The sequence below is a fragment of the Macaca mulatta genome, chromosome 15 (assembly GCF_049350105.2).
Source record: "Macaca mulatta isolate MMU2019108-1 chromosome 15, T2T-MMU8v2.0, whole genome shotgun sequence".
NCBI classification, from domain to species: domain Eukaryota; kingdom Metazoa; phylum Chordata; class Mammalia; order Primates; family Cercopithecidae; genus Macaca; species Macaca mulatta.
The window spans coordinates 47,196,201-47,210,267 of NC_133420.1; positions in this window are offsets into that span (position 1 = coordinate 47,196,201).

Below are 14,067 nucleotides of genomic sequence, written 5' to 3' on the forward strand. Positions count from 1 at the left end.
TGCCATTCTCCTGCCTTAGCCTCCTGAGTAGCTGGAACTATAGGTGCCCGCCACCATGCCTGGCTAATTTTTTTGTATTTTTTTTAGTAGAGACAGGGTTTCACTGTGTTAGCCAGCATGGTCTCGAGCTCTTGACCTTGTGATCCACCCGCCTCAGCCTCCCAAAGTGCTGGGATTACAGGCATGAGCCACCGCACCTGGCCTCCATATGAATTTTAAAATAGTTTTTTTCTAACTCTGTGAAGAATGTCAATGGTTGTTTACTGGGAACGACATTGAATCTATACATTACTTTGGGCAGTATGGCCATTCTGACAATATTGATTCTTCCCGTCCATGAGCATGGAATGTTTCTCCATTTGTGTGTGTGTGTGTGTGTGTGTGTGTGTGTGTGTGTGTGTGTTCTTCTCTGACTTCTTTGAGCAGTGGTTTGTAGTTCTTTTTGAAGAGGTCCTTCACTTCCCTTGTTAGCTGTATCCTTAGGTATTTTACTCTTTTGTCATAGCAATTGTGAATGGGACTTCATTCATGATTTGGTTCTCTGCTTGCCTGTTGTTGGTATATAGTAATGCTAGCCATTTTTGCACATTGATTTTATGTACTGAGAATTTCCTGAAGTGGCTTATCAGCTTAAGCTTTTGGGCTGAATTGATGGGGTTTTCCAGATATAGGATCACGGCATGTGCAAACAGATAATTTGATTTCCTCTCTTCTTGTTTGAATACTGTGTTTTTTTTTTTCTCTCTTGCCTGATTGCCCTGGCCAGAACTTCCAATACTATGTTGAATAAGAGTGGTGAGAGAGGGCATCCTTGTCTTGTGCCAGTTTTCAATGGGAATGCTTTCAGCTTTTCAGTATGATATTGGCTGTGGGTTTGCCATATATGAGTCTTATTATTTTGAGGTATCGTCCTTCAATATCTAGTTTATTGAGAGTTTTTAACCTGAAGGGATGTTGAATTTTATTGAAGGCTTTTTCTGCATCTATTAAGATAATCATGTGGTTTTTGTCTTTAGTCCTGTTTATGTAATAAATCACATTTATTGATTTGCATATGTTGAACTAACCTTGCATCCTGGGGATGAAGCCAACTTGATTGTGGTGGATAAGCTTTTTGATGTGCTGATGGATTCAGTTTGCCAGTATTTTGTTGAGGATTTCTGCGTTGATGTTCATTGGGATATTGGCCTCAAGTTATCCTCTTTTGTTCTATCTCTGCCAGGTTTGAGTATTAAGATGATCCTGGCCTCATAGAATGAGTTAGGGAGGAGTCCCTCCTTTTCAATTGTTTGGAATAGTCTCAGTAGAAATGGCATCAGCTCTTCTTTGTCCCTCTGGTAGAATTCAGCTGTGAATCCATCTGGTCCTGGGGTGTTTTTTTGTTGTTGTTGTTATTGTTGTTGGTAGGCTATTTATTACTGCCTCAATTTCACAACTATTGCTTGGCTATTCAGGCATTGAATTTCTTCCTGGTTCAGTCTGGGGAGAGGGTGTATGTGTCCAGGAATTTACCCATTTCTTCTAGATTTTCTAGTTTATGTACATAGAGGTGTTTATAGTATTCTCTGATGATTGTATTTCCATGAGGTCAGTGGTGATATCCTCCTTGTCATTTTTGATTGTGTTTACTTGATTCTTCTCTCTTTTCTTCTTTATTAGCCTAGCTAGTGGTCTATGTATTTTATTAATTTTTTCAAAAAACTAGCTCCTAGATTCGTTGATTTTTTTGGAAGGGTTTTTTTGTGTCTCTCTCTTCAGTTCACCACTGATCTTGGTTATTTCTTGTCTTCTGCTAGCTTTGGGGTTTGTTTGCACTTAGTTCTCTAGTTCTTTTAGTTGAAATATTAGGTTGTTAACTTGAGATCTTTCTAGCTTTCTGACGTGGCCGTTTAAGTGCTATAAATTTCCCTCTTAACCCTGCTTTAGCTGCATCCCAGAGATTCTGGTGTGTTGTCTCTGTTCTCATTAGTTTCAAAGAACTTCTTGATTTCTTCCTTTGTTTCATTATTTACTCAAGAGTCATTCAGGAGCAGGTTGTTCAATTTCCATGTAGTTGTGTGGTTTTGAGTGAATTTCTTAATCTTGAGTTCTAATTTGATTGTATTGTGGTCTAAGAGACTGTTATGACTTCAGTTCTTTTGCATTTGTTGAAGAGTGTTTTACTTCCAATTATGTGATCATTTTTAGAGTAAGTGCTGTGTGGTGATGAGAAGAATGTATATTCTGTGGTTTTTGGGTGGAGAGTTCTGTAGATATCTATAGGTTCACTTGACCCAGAGCTGAGTTCAGGTCTTGAATATCTTTGTTAATTTTCTGTCTTGATGATCTGTCTAATATTGTCAGTGGGGTGTTAGTCTCCCACTATTATTGTATGGGAGTCTAAGTCTCTTTGTAGGTCTCTAAGAACTTGCTTTATAAATCTGGGTGCTCCTGTATTAGGTACATATATATTTAGGAGAGGTAGCTCTTGTTGTTGAATTGAACCCTTTACCATTATGTAATGACCTCCTTTTTCTTTCTCGATCTTTGTTGGTTTAAAATTTATTTTGTCAGAAACTAGGATTGCAACTCTTGCTTTTTTCTGTTTTCCATTTGCATGGTAACTTTTCCTTTATCCCTTTATTTTGAGCCTGTGTATGTCTTAGCATGTGAGATAGGTCTCTTGAAGACAGCATACTAATGGGTCTTAGCTCTTTATCCAGCTTACCATTGTATGTCTTTTAATTGGGAGCATTTAGGCCATTTACATTTAAGGTTAATATTGATATGTATGAATTTGATCCTGTCAAGTTGTTAGCTGGTTATTTCGTGGACTTGTTTATGTGGTTGCTTCATAGTGCCACTAGTCTGTGTGTTTCAGTGTGTTTTTGTATTAGCTGGTTATAGTTTTTCCTTTCCATATTTAGTGCTTCCTTCAGGAACTCTTGCAAGGCATGCCTGGTGGTGACAAATTCCCTAAGCATTTGCTTGTCTGGAAAGGATCTTACTTCTTTATTGCTTATGAAGCTGTTTTGCCGGATATGAAATTCTGGGTTGGAAGTTCTTTTTTTAAGACTGTTTAATAATTGGCCCCCAATCTCTTCTAGCTTGTAGGGTTTCCACTGAGAAGTCTGCTGTTAGTCTGATGGGTTTCCCTTTGTAGGTAACCTGGCCTTTCTCTCTGGCTGCCATTAACATTTCTTCCTTCATTTCAACCTTGGAGAATCTGATGACTATGTGCCTTGGGGCTGATCTTCTCATGGAATATGTTATGGGGTTCTCTGGATTTCCTGAATTTGAATGTTGGCCTGTCTTGCTAGGTTGGGGAAGTTCTCCTGGGTGATATCCTGAAGTGTGTTTTCCACCGTGGTTCTATTCTCCATGTCTCTTTCAGGTACCCCAATCAGTTGTACATTCAATCTCTTTACATAGTCCCATAATTCTCGGAGGTTTTGTTCATTTCTTTTCATTCTTTTTTTAAATTCTTGTCTACCTGCCTTATTTCAGAAAGATAGTCTTCAAGCTCTGAGATTCTTTCCTCTGTTTGGTCTATTCTGCTAATGATAGTTGTGATTCATTGTGAAGTTCTCATGTTGTGTTTTTTGGCTCCATCAGGTTGGTTATGTTTCTCTCTAAACTGGCTATTCTGGCTATCAATGCCTGTATTGTTTCATGATTATTATTAGCTTCTTTGTATTGGGTTACACATGCTGCTTTAGCTCAGTGTGGTTCCTTATTACCCACCTTCTGAAGCCTACTTCTGTCAATTCAGTCATCTTAGCCTCAGCCCTGTTCTGTGCCTTTACTGAAGAGGTGTTGTGGCCATTTGGCAGAGAAGAGGCAACTCTGGCTCTTTGAGTTTTCAGCATTTTTGCGTCGATTCTTTTTTTTTTTTTTTTTTTTTTTTTTTGAGATGGAGTCTCATTCTGTCACCCAGGCTGGAGTGCAGTGACATGATCTCGGCTCACTGCAAGCTCCACCTCCTGGGTTCATGCCATTCTCCTGCCTCAGCCTCCTGAGTGGCTGGGACTACAGGTACCTGCCACCACACCTGGCTAATTTTTTGTATTTTTAGTAGAGACAGGGTTTCACTGTGTTAGCCAGGATGGTCTTGATCTCCTGACCTCGTGATCTGCCTGCCTCGGCCTCCCAAAGTGCTGGGATTACAGGCGTGAGCCACCGTGCCCAGCTGCATTGATTCTTATCTTTGTGGGCCTATGTTTGATCTTTGAGGCTGCTGAGCTTTGAATGGGTTTTGGGTTTTTTTTTTATGTTGTTGTTGTTGTTGTTTTCTGTTGGTTTCTTCTTCTTTTAACAGGCCACCCTACTGTCGGGTTGCTGTGGTTTGCTGGGTGTACACTCCAGACCCTAGTTCCCTTGGTTTTTCCTGTACCCTGAAGGTATCACCAGTGAAGGCTGTGAAATAGTGAAGAGGGCAGCCAGCTCCTTCCTTTGGAAGTTCCACCCAGTTGGGTACTGACCTGTAGGAGGTGGCTGGAGACCCTCATTGGGAGGTCTCACCCAGTCAGGAGGAATGGGATCAGAGACCTGCTTAAAGAAGCAGTCTGGCTGCTATTTGGCAGAGCAGGTGTGCTGCATTGTAGGGGACCTTTCCTTGTCTGCACCGTTTGTGTTCTCCAAAGCCAGCAGGCTGAAACAGCTGAGTCAACTGAACCACAGACATGGTGGTTGCCCCTCCCACTGGGAGCTCAGTCCCAGGGAGAGACCAGAGCTCTATCTGTAGAATCCTGGCTGGAGTAGCAGAAGCCCCCGCACTGACGTCCTCCCAGTGAGGATAAATGGAAAGGGGTCCTGCTTAAAGAAGCAGTCTGGCTACAATCTGGCAAGGCAGCTGTGCTGTGTTGTGGGGGACCCTTTCTGGTCCAGACCCTTTGTATTCTCCAAAGCCAGCAAGCTGAAATGGCTGAGTCTGCTGAACTGCAGATGTGGTAGAAACTCAGACCTGTCTCCTGCAGATTCCAGCCTGTTGCCATTGGCTGGCTGGAATTCCAAGCCAGTAGGTCTAAACTTGTGAGGTGCTGTGGAAGTGGGGCCACAGAATGACATTGCTTGGCTCCCTGGATTCAGCCCCCTTCCTAGGAATATGTACAGATGGATTTTCTACCTTTCTGGGGATCCTGGAACCAGAGTATGTAAAACTCCTGGGTCTCTGTGTATGACTGAGTGGCTGCTCTGCCAAGTCTCCACACAGCTCCGTGTATTGGACCCAAGGTCCTGGTGGCATGGGCTCATGAGGGGATCTCCTCATCTGTGGACTGCAAAGATCCGTGGGAGAAGTGCAGTTTCCCAGTCAGGGTCACACAATCACTCACTGCTTCTCTTGGCTGGGGGTGGGGGTTCCTTTGGCTCCAAGCCATTTCCAAGTGGACTGTCACCTCCCCACCCCTCTGCTTTTCTTCATTCTCCAGGGGTTGAGTTGCTTGCCTAGTTAGTCCCAATGCAAGAACCTGGGTGTTCAAGTTGAAGGTGCTGAATTCACTCACCCCTTTTCATTCCTCTCTGTGAGTGCTGCAAGTCACAGCTGCTTCTAATCTTGGATTGCTCTACCTTAGTGATGTGCTTGTAATTAACAGAATGCAGGAGAAATGATGTTTCCCTTCCAGGGTCAGTCAACGTCATGTGGCTTCTGAGTTTATCTCTTGAAATTCTCACTGGGAGAAGCCAGTCGCCATGTTCAAAGTCTGACTTCTCTCAAAGCACCATGCTGGAGAGGGTGGATGTAGGCAGTTGAGTGCTTGGCTAATGGTTAGCAGCAACAGCTGGCTATGTGATTTGCTCCACCTTGGACATCTAGCCAGGCAAGCCTTTAGATTACTGCAGCCTCAGTGGATATCTGAATGCAACTGTGTGAGAGACCGCGAATGAGAGCTGCTCAGCACTGCTTCCCCCAGTTCCTGACCCTCAAACCTGGGAACAAAATAAACGAATGGTAGTTTATACCTCTAAATTGTGGAATGATTTTTATACAGTAAGAGTGACTGGAACAATTGTGTGGCCTCATACACTTTAAGGAAAAGTAGAAGCAAAGGTTTCAAGTGTCATCCTGCTAGGAGAATTTCATAGCAGGCACATCCTTTGCCAGAATGCAGTTTTCCATTTCATGTATCACTCCCGCCTCCCATCCTCTCCCTTGGTGAAACTCCACAGCCCTGCAGCAGCCCCAAATCTTATAAGCCTGTGTGATTCAGGCTTTAACTTTTCCTAGACCTTCTCATGATTCCAACAGCCTCTAGCTCTGTAAAATCTGCATGAGGAACTGTTGTCCAAACTAGGGGAATAAAAGAATCTGTGTTTCACTCAAAGCCACTGATTGGATTTTGAATTGCTTTCCTTCTCCCTGACATTCCCAGAACAAGATGCTTGTTTTTCCAAGATTCTTTCCTGCTGAATAACAGACTACAAACCATGGCGTAATAGACTTTTGTTGTGAACTGGCCACATGGGCTCAAAGTTCCTTTTCCCATCTCCCTTTTTTATTTTACTTAGACTTACCTTCGTTGGATTACCATGGAGGCAAGAGGAGCATGGAGGGAGCAGGATTTTTCCTAACAGATGTGTAGACTTTTCACATCTTGCTTCCATTACTGTGACTTATATTGTTTTGCACCAAATTTAAAGAAAATTTAATATACGATTTAGGGAAAATTTCATGGACCAATAACAGAACATTTTCACAATTTGACACCTATTTAAGGAGAGGCAATCCTTTCTTTCTTCCTTTCTTCCTTTCTTCCTTTTTTTTCTTCCTTCCTTTTTAATTTCTCTTACTGCATGAGACAACTTATTGTCTCGGTATTTTTTCTCCTCCAACTCCCAAAACAAAACTCATTTTATTTTTTCTTATTTACTTATTCAACAAACATTCATTGAATACCATGTGCTTCCCACTGTTCTAGCTCTGGAAATAAATATATGAGTAAAAAACACAAAGTCCCTGGTCTAATGTAGTTTGATAAATTAACTTGTATTAATGGATATGGAGAAGAATAAAGTGAGAAAGATAGGGGTAGGGATGGGAGTAGAAGCTATTTCTAATTTTATGCAGGTCTGTCATCAGTTTTTGATAATGTTTGAATTAGATCTGAAGGAAATTATAGTAGACAGAATAATGCTCCCTTCTAAAAATTTGCATGTCCTAATCTTTAAATCCTGTGCATATGTTACCTTATGTGCAAAAGGGACTTTGCAGATGCAATTAAGTTAATGGTTTTTTGGTTTTGTTTTATTTTGTTTTGTTTCTAGATGGAGTCTCGTTCTGTCACCCTGGCTGGAGTGCAGTGGCACGATCTCGGCTCACCACAACCTCTGCCTCCTGAGTTCAAGCTATTCTCCTGCCTCAACTTCCTGAGTAGCTGGGATTACAGGTACCCGCCACCATGCCCAGCTATTTTTTTTTTTTTGTAGTTTTAGTAGAGACAGGGTTTCACCATGTTGGCCAGGCTAGTCTCGAACCCCTGACCTCAGGTAATTCACCCACCTTGGCCTCCAAAAGTGCTGGGATTACAGGTGTGAGCTGTCATTCTTAGCCAGGTTAATGGTTTTGAGATGGGAAGATTATTCTGGATTATCCCAAGAAAATAGTCCCAATGTAATCACAAGGCTCCTGATAAAAGGGAGACAGAAGGGTCAGAGTCACAAAAGGAAACGTGACATCAGAAGCAGAGTCAGAGAGATTTGAAGATGCTATGGTGGTGATTTGACAGTGGAGGAAGGGGCCATGAACCAAAGAATGCAGATAGCCTCCAGAAGCTGAAAAAGGCATGGAAACAGGTTCTCCCCTACAGCCTCCAGGAGGAACACAACCCTGCTGTCACCTTGATTTTAGGGCTTCTGGTGTCTGGAACTGCAAGATCATAAATTGACGTTGTTTTAAGCTACTACACTCGTGGTAATTTATTACAGCAGCAATAGGAAACGAATACAGTCATGTGGAAGTATGATGTGCAGGGAACTGGGGAAAAAGAAAACCCTAAGGAAAGGGCAGCAAGGGCAAAGGCCTTGCTTGAGGTGGGGTGGGAGCATGTAGGATGGCTTGAAAAGAGAAAAGGAGTCCATATAGCCATGAGTCAAGTGATTTGGGGTAGGGCGTGTTATAAGGGTAGCAGTAGATAAGGCCAGAGAGCTGGAGGATATATGGAGTTAGACCTTTTTTCTGAGTGAGCTAGGAACTCCCCAAAATAGAAAGCATTCATTACAATTGCACTTTGGGAGGCTAAGGCAAGAGGATTGCTTGAGCCCAGGAGTTCAAGACCAGCTTGGGCAATGTGGTAAAGCCCCATCTTTACAAAAAATTTTAAAAATTAGCTGGGCATGGTGAGTAGTCCAAGCTACTCAGGAGCCTGAGGTAAGAGGATCACCTGAGCCCAGGAAGGTGCAGGCTGCAGTGAGCTGTGATTGCACCACTGCACTCCAGCCTGCATAACAGAGTGAGACCCTGCCTCAAAAAAAAATTATTCATTACAGCTGAAAATATATTACCCCATTTATTCATATTTTTTCCTTAATATGTCAAAGTTTCTAAATTTCCTTTGAGGGAATTTTTATGCTTAGAAATTCTTTTTATACCTCAAATCAATTAAATAACTGCTTACTAATAAGTAATTACTTCCAGTTTGTAATGGTCTCACCTACACTTAACTTTTAAACTACATCTTGTTAATTTTCATGCGTAGTATTATTAGGTAAGGATCAAACTTTATCGGTCTGAAATTTTTTTTTTGCCCCAGTGGAAGCTAGTGATCTCAACATTTATTAGATTGTTTACCACATTTTCACTGTGGTGTGACTCCTCTATATTACACATTAAATTCCTATACGTACTAAAATCTGTCTTCTGGCTGCATATTCTGTTTCACTGATCTGTTTGTTCTAGACCAGACCTGTTATGTTTTTAGCAAAGTGCCTAGAAATAGTATATATGTATTTTAACAACTTGCTAAAGGTCTGGAGGTTAAGATAGAGTTTGACTCATTTGAAAAGTTGTTCATATTATTGGAGTACAGGGGAAAGAAGGAGAGAAGGTGAGGTGGGGGCAGTGCCTGGAGATGATGCTAGACACATAGGCAAGACTTGTAAGTCAAGCTGAGCAGTTTATACTTAATTGCAAGGGCAATGGAAAATTATTTTATTAAAAGCTTTTAAGCAGACAGTGATAGGATCAGATACAGCAGGCCAAAACAATTGTATTCAAAATAAACTCAGTGGAAAGTGAGAGCCCAAAGTCAGAAATAACCATGAGAATTTAAATCCCCTCCTTAGGCATATGCAAGATTGTGGGAGGAAGCATTGGACTTCCCCAGTGCTGATCTAAGGGTGCACCCAACTGACAATTGTTCACAGAAAATGGTTAAATAAATGGTGGAACAGTCACAGTTTATTATTTTCCATATTAAAATAAACTAGTATCTAACCCCTACCTTACCAATGACACTGTAGGAGAATTTTCAATGACATAGAAGACAAATTTGTGGCAGATTGTTAAATGAAACTGGAAAGTTATCTTTGGATCGATAACCCAGAGATGTATAGGTGATTGTAACATTTTTCTATTATTTGAATATTCTTTTAATAATAAATTTGTTATACATTTTATACTTAAAAATAAAAAATTAAGATAAAGACACTTGGATTCTGTATTTTCTGAATTCTTATATATCTGGAATGATGATTTTTTCTTTCATACAGGAATAACTATTCATTTAGAGATAATATTCTCATGTCACAGCTTTTCCCCCAGGAAATCCTATAGACTTTTCTCTATTTATTTATTTTTTTTTGCATTTTTTATTAGACAGAGTTTTGAGGCCACACAGTGTCTTTTTATGGGGATACAGGGTATTCCTTTGTGTGGTAATTTTATGGGTCAAATTTCCTGGGCTAAAGGATGCCTAGATAGCTGGCAAAATATTTTTTTCTGAGTGTCTGTGAGGATGCTTCTGGAAGAGATGGAATTGAATTGATAGACTAAGTGAAGATCTACCCTTCTCAACATTGAGGAATATCATCCAATCTCTTGAGGTCTGGAATAAGATAAATAGGCTGGTACGTCAGAGCTGCTGCTTTTTTCTTCAGACTCTGAGACTTATACCACCAGCATCCACTCCAGTTTCTTCCTCAACCCTTCCCTTTTTACCTCTTCCCTCCCAACCCCAGGCCTTCAAACTCTATTCCATTGGCTCTCCTAGTTCTCAGGTCTTTGGATTCAGAATGAATTATACCACTGGCTTCCTTGGTTCTCCATTTCACAGGCAGCAGATTGTAGGACTTTTGACTTCCATAATTACATGAACTGATTCCCATAATTAATTATATCTGTATCTATATAATCTCTATCCCTCCTATTGGTTCTGTTTCTCTTGAAAACCCTGATACAGTAGGTCACATCCCTCTAACTCTGAAGACTTACAGGACATTTTCTTGATCTTTGTAATTCAGAAATTTTGGCCTGGCTCTCCTTGGTAATTTTACCTAGAACATGCTAATCACCTTTGATATGAATAATCTAATCTTTACATATTTTAACTCAGAAAAGTTTTAACTTCTAAATTCTGATTTTGTTGGCCTGTCACTAATGTTTTGACTGGATTTTTATCTAATTTCTCTATATTTATAAAATCATATAGTTTTCAGGTCTGCGTCCTTTATAGCTAAATTTTAGGATGGCTCTTCAAATTATTTTCTACATTTGTTTCTTTGCCACATAATTTCTTTTCTTCACTGACTCCATTGTAGATTTTAATTATATTTCAATGCTGGTTTCTTTTTTGTTCTTCTCTACCTCACCTGGCCTCCTATTCATCTCTAAGTATTGGCTTTGCATCAAATTTTGTTGCGCTAAGTTGTTTCTATTCTCTCTTCATATTTGCTCCATTTTCTGGCATCCTGTTAAGGATGCCAAGTTTTCTAAAAATTTCCTTTGCTTCCCACCAGTTTTTTGTTTGTTTGTTTTGTTTTGTTTTTGTTTTTGTTTTTTTGAAACAAGGTCTCACTCTGTGGCCCAGACTGGAATGCAGTGGTGAAATCATAGCTCACTGTAACCTCAAACTTCTGGGCTCAAGTGATCCTCCTGCTTCAGCCTCCTGAGTAAGTAGGAGTGCAGGCCTGTGCCACCATGTTTGGCTAATTTTTCTTTCTTTTTGTAGAAACTGGGTCTGCTACATTGCTCAGGCTGGTCTCAAACTCTTGGCCTCAAGCAATCCTCCTGCTTTAGCCTCCCAAAGTGTTGGGATTACAGACATGAGCCATCATGCCTGGCCTCCACCAAATATTCATATGAATAAGTAAGTCGCCTCTAGTCATCTGGGTGTATTATCTTTTCCTTGTGATGCATTATGTTTCTATAGAACCCACTTAATATTTTTTTCTGTTTAAAAACATTTTTAACTTTTAAATTAAAAAATTAAACAAAATTTAAAAATTGAAATAAAAATATTTTTTTCTTCCTTTACAAAAATGGAAAGAGCTATTTAGACCTGGTGTTTCTCATCGGTCAAGATGAGTGGATTATCCCTGAGTCTTTGCACTATCTCACTGGGTGCCACTTAGCCAAAATTTCACTGTACTCTATACATTTATTGAGCACATTCTACTGGAATGAGATATGCCTTTTCTCTTAGCTTTGCTCTCTGAACAACATGTGCAACATCACAACCTGCATTGTATGTTCTTATCAAGGCTCTTCCTATTTCTGCCTTTGGTATCTATCTCTCCTATGGAGCCAGAGCAAGAGAGTGAAGGATGAAGCGTATCTCCTGTTGTCTTTCAACTCAGCATTGCCCTTCGTTTCATGTGGCGAAGCTTGAGAATGCCTGAATTATTTTTTCTCGATGAAACTCCATTGGCATTTTAGTCAATGGAAATTAATTGCCTTCCATATATTTCCATTATAGTATCTATTAATCTTATTAATGGTTTCATAGTTTTCTGAATCTTTATCAGTATATTAGTATGTTTTCAGGAAAGGTTGCTGTAGAAGTTGCTAAGCAGATACTAATTTAAAAATGTTAAACTATATGTTTTTAAAGAATTTTAATTACATTATTTAATTTTTGTGGGCACATAGTATGTATATATTTGGGGTATAAGGGAATTTTTTTTTTTTTTTTTTTTTTTTTTTTTTTTTTTTTTTTTTTTTGAGACAGAGTCTTGCTCTGTCGCCCAGGCTGGAGTGCAGTGACACGATCTCGGCTCACTGCAAGCTCCGCCTCCCAGGTTCACGCCATTCTCCTGCCTCAGCCTCCCGAGTAGCCGGGACTACAGGCGCCCGCTACCACGCCTGGCTAATTTTTTTGTAGTTTTTTAGTAGAGACGGGGTTTCATCATGTTAGCCAGGATGGTCTAGATCTCCTGACCTTGTGTTCCGCCCGCCTCGTGCTCCCAAAGTGCTGAGATTACAGGCGTGAGCCACCGCGCCCGGTCAGTATAAGGGATTTTTTGGCACAGGTGTACAATGTGTAATAATCACATCAGGGTAAATAGGGTATCCATTGCTTCAAGCATTTATTCTTTGTGTTACGGTCCAATTATACTCTTTCAGTTATTTTTATAATGTACTACTATTGACTATAGTCACCCTGTTGTGCTATTAAATACTAGGTCTTATTCATTCTATATTTTTGTACCCATTAACCATCCCCACTTTCCCCTGACTTCCCATTACCCTTCCCAGCCTCTGCTAACCATCATTCTACTTTCTATCTCCATGAATTAAATTGTTTTAATTTTTAGCTCCCACAAATAAGTGAGAACATGTGAAGTATGTCTTTCTGTGCCTGGCTTATTTCACTTAACAAAATGACTTCCAGTTCCATTCATGATATTGTAAATGACAAAATCTTATTCTTTATTATGGTTGAATAGTACTCCATTGTGTACATGTACCACATTTTCTTTATCCATTCATCTGTTGATGGACATCTAGGTTGCTTCCAAATCTTGGCTTTTGCAAATAGTGCTGCAATAAATATGGGAGCACAGATATCTCTTTGATATACTGATTTCTTTTCTTTTGACTATATACTAGCAGTGAGATTGCTGGATCGTACAGTAACCCTATTTTTAGTTTTTTAAGGAACCTCCAAACTGTCCTCCTTAGTGGTTGTACTAATTCACATTCCCACCAACAGTGTATGAAGGTTCTTTTTATTCTACAACCTTGCCAGCATTTGTTGTTGCCTGTCTTGTGGATAAAAGTAATTTTGACTGAGTTGAGATGATACCTCACTGTAGTTTTGATTTTCATTTCTCTGATGATTAACGATAAGCACCAAGCAGATGCCATTTTATGCCAAAACCTTGTATTTTTCTTTCCTTGGTGGAAATACCTAAGTCTTATGCTTAGTTGAAGTGTATTTTCTCAATGGAGTTTTCTCACATAATTACTTATTCTACCACAGCCTCACAATGGCTTGATTAATCTGTCTTTTCATATCATTTGAAGTCTTCTAAAATCCTTTTTGGAATTTGGAGGACATAAATAATAATATATGAAATGAATTTTTGCTTTAACAAAAGTACCTAAATCACTAAGATTAAAATAATATAAAACTTCAAAAATTAATAATACTCAGAATTTCCAAGCCGGGTTGCCTATGTTGAATGCTTCCTGTATATTTTAAGCTAATTGCTCACCCAGCATCCTGGGTAAACATTATCATATTTATCTCTGTGCCAAGAATAAAGAGAAGAACTGATAATTTGATGTCTACACTGCACTCTTGGTTTGAAACAGCTCATGGGCATTTAGACTTTTCATTCATTTTGAAATAGTATCCCTGAGGAAGCAAGGAAGGTAGCATTTCTATCTCTGCAGACAGTAGATAGTTTGGGGCTTATAGATGGACATATAAGCATTCTCTTTGTTTTCTGTTTGTTTGTTTGTTTTGTTTTCCTATTTCAGAGTCTCACTCTGTTGCCCAGGCTGGAGTGCAGTGGTGTGATCTCAGCTAACTGCAACCTCCGCCTCCTGGGTTCATGCAATTCTCCTGCCATAGCCTCCTGAGTAACTGGGACTACAGGCGCACGCCACCACTCCCCACTAATATTTTGTATTTTTAGTAGAGATGGGGT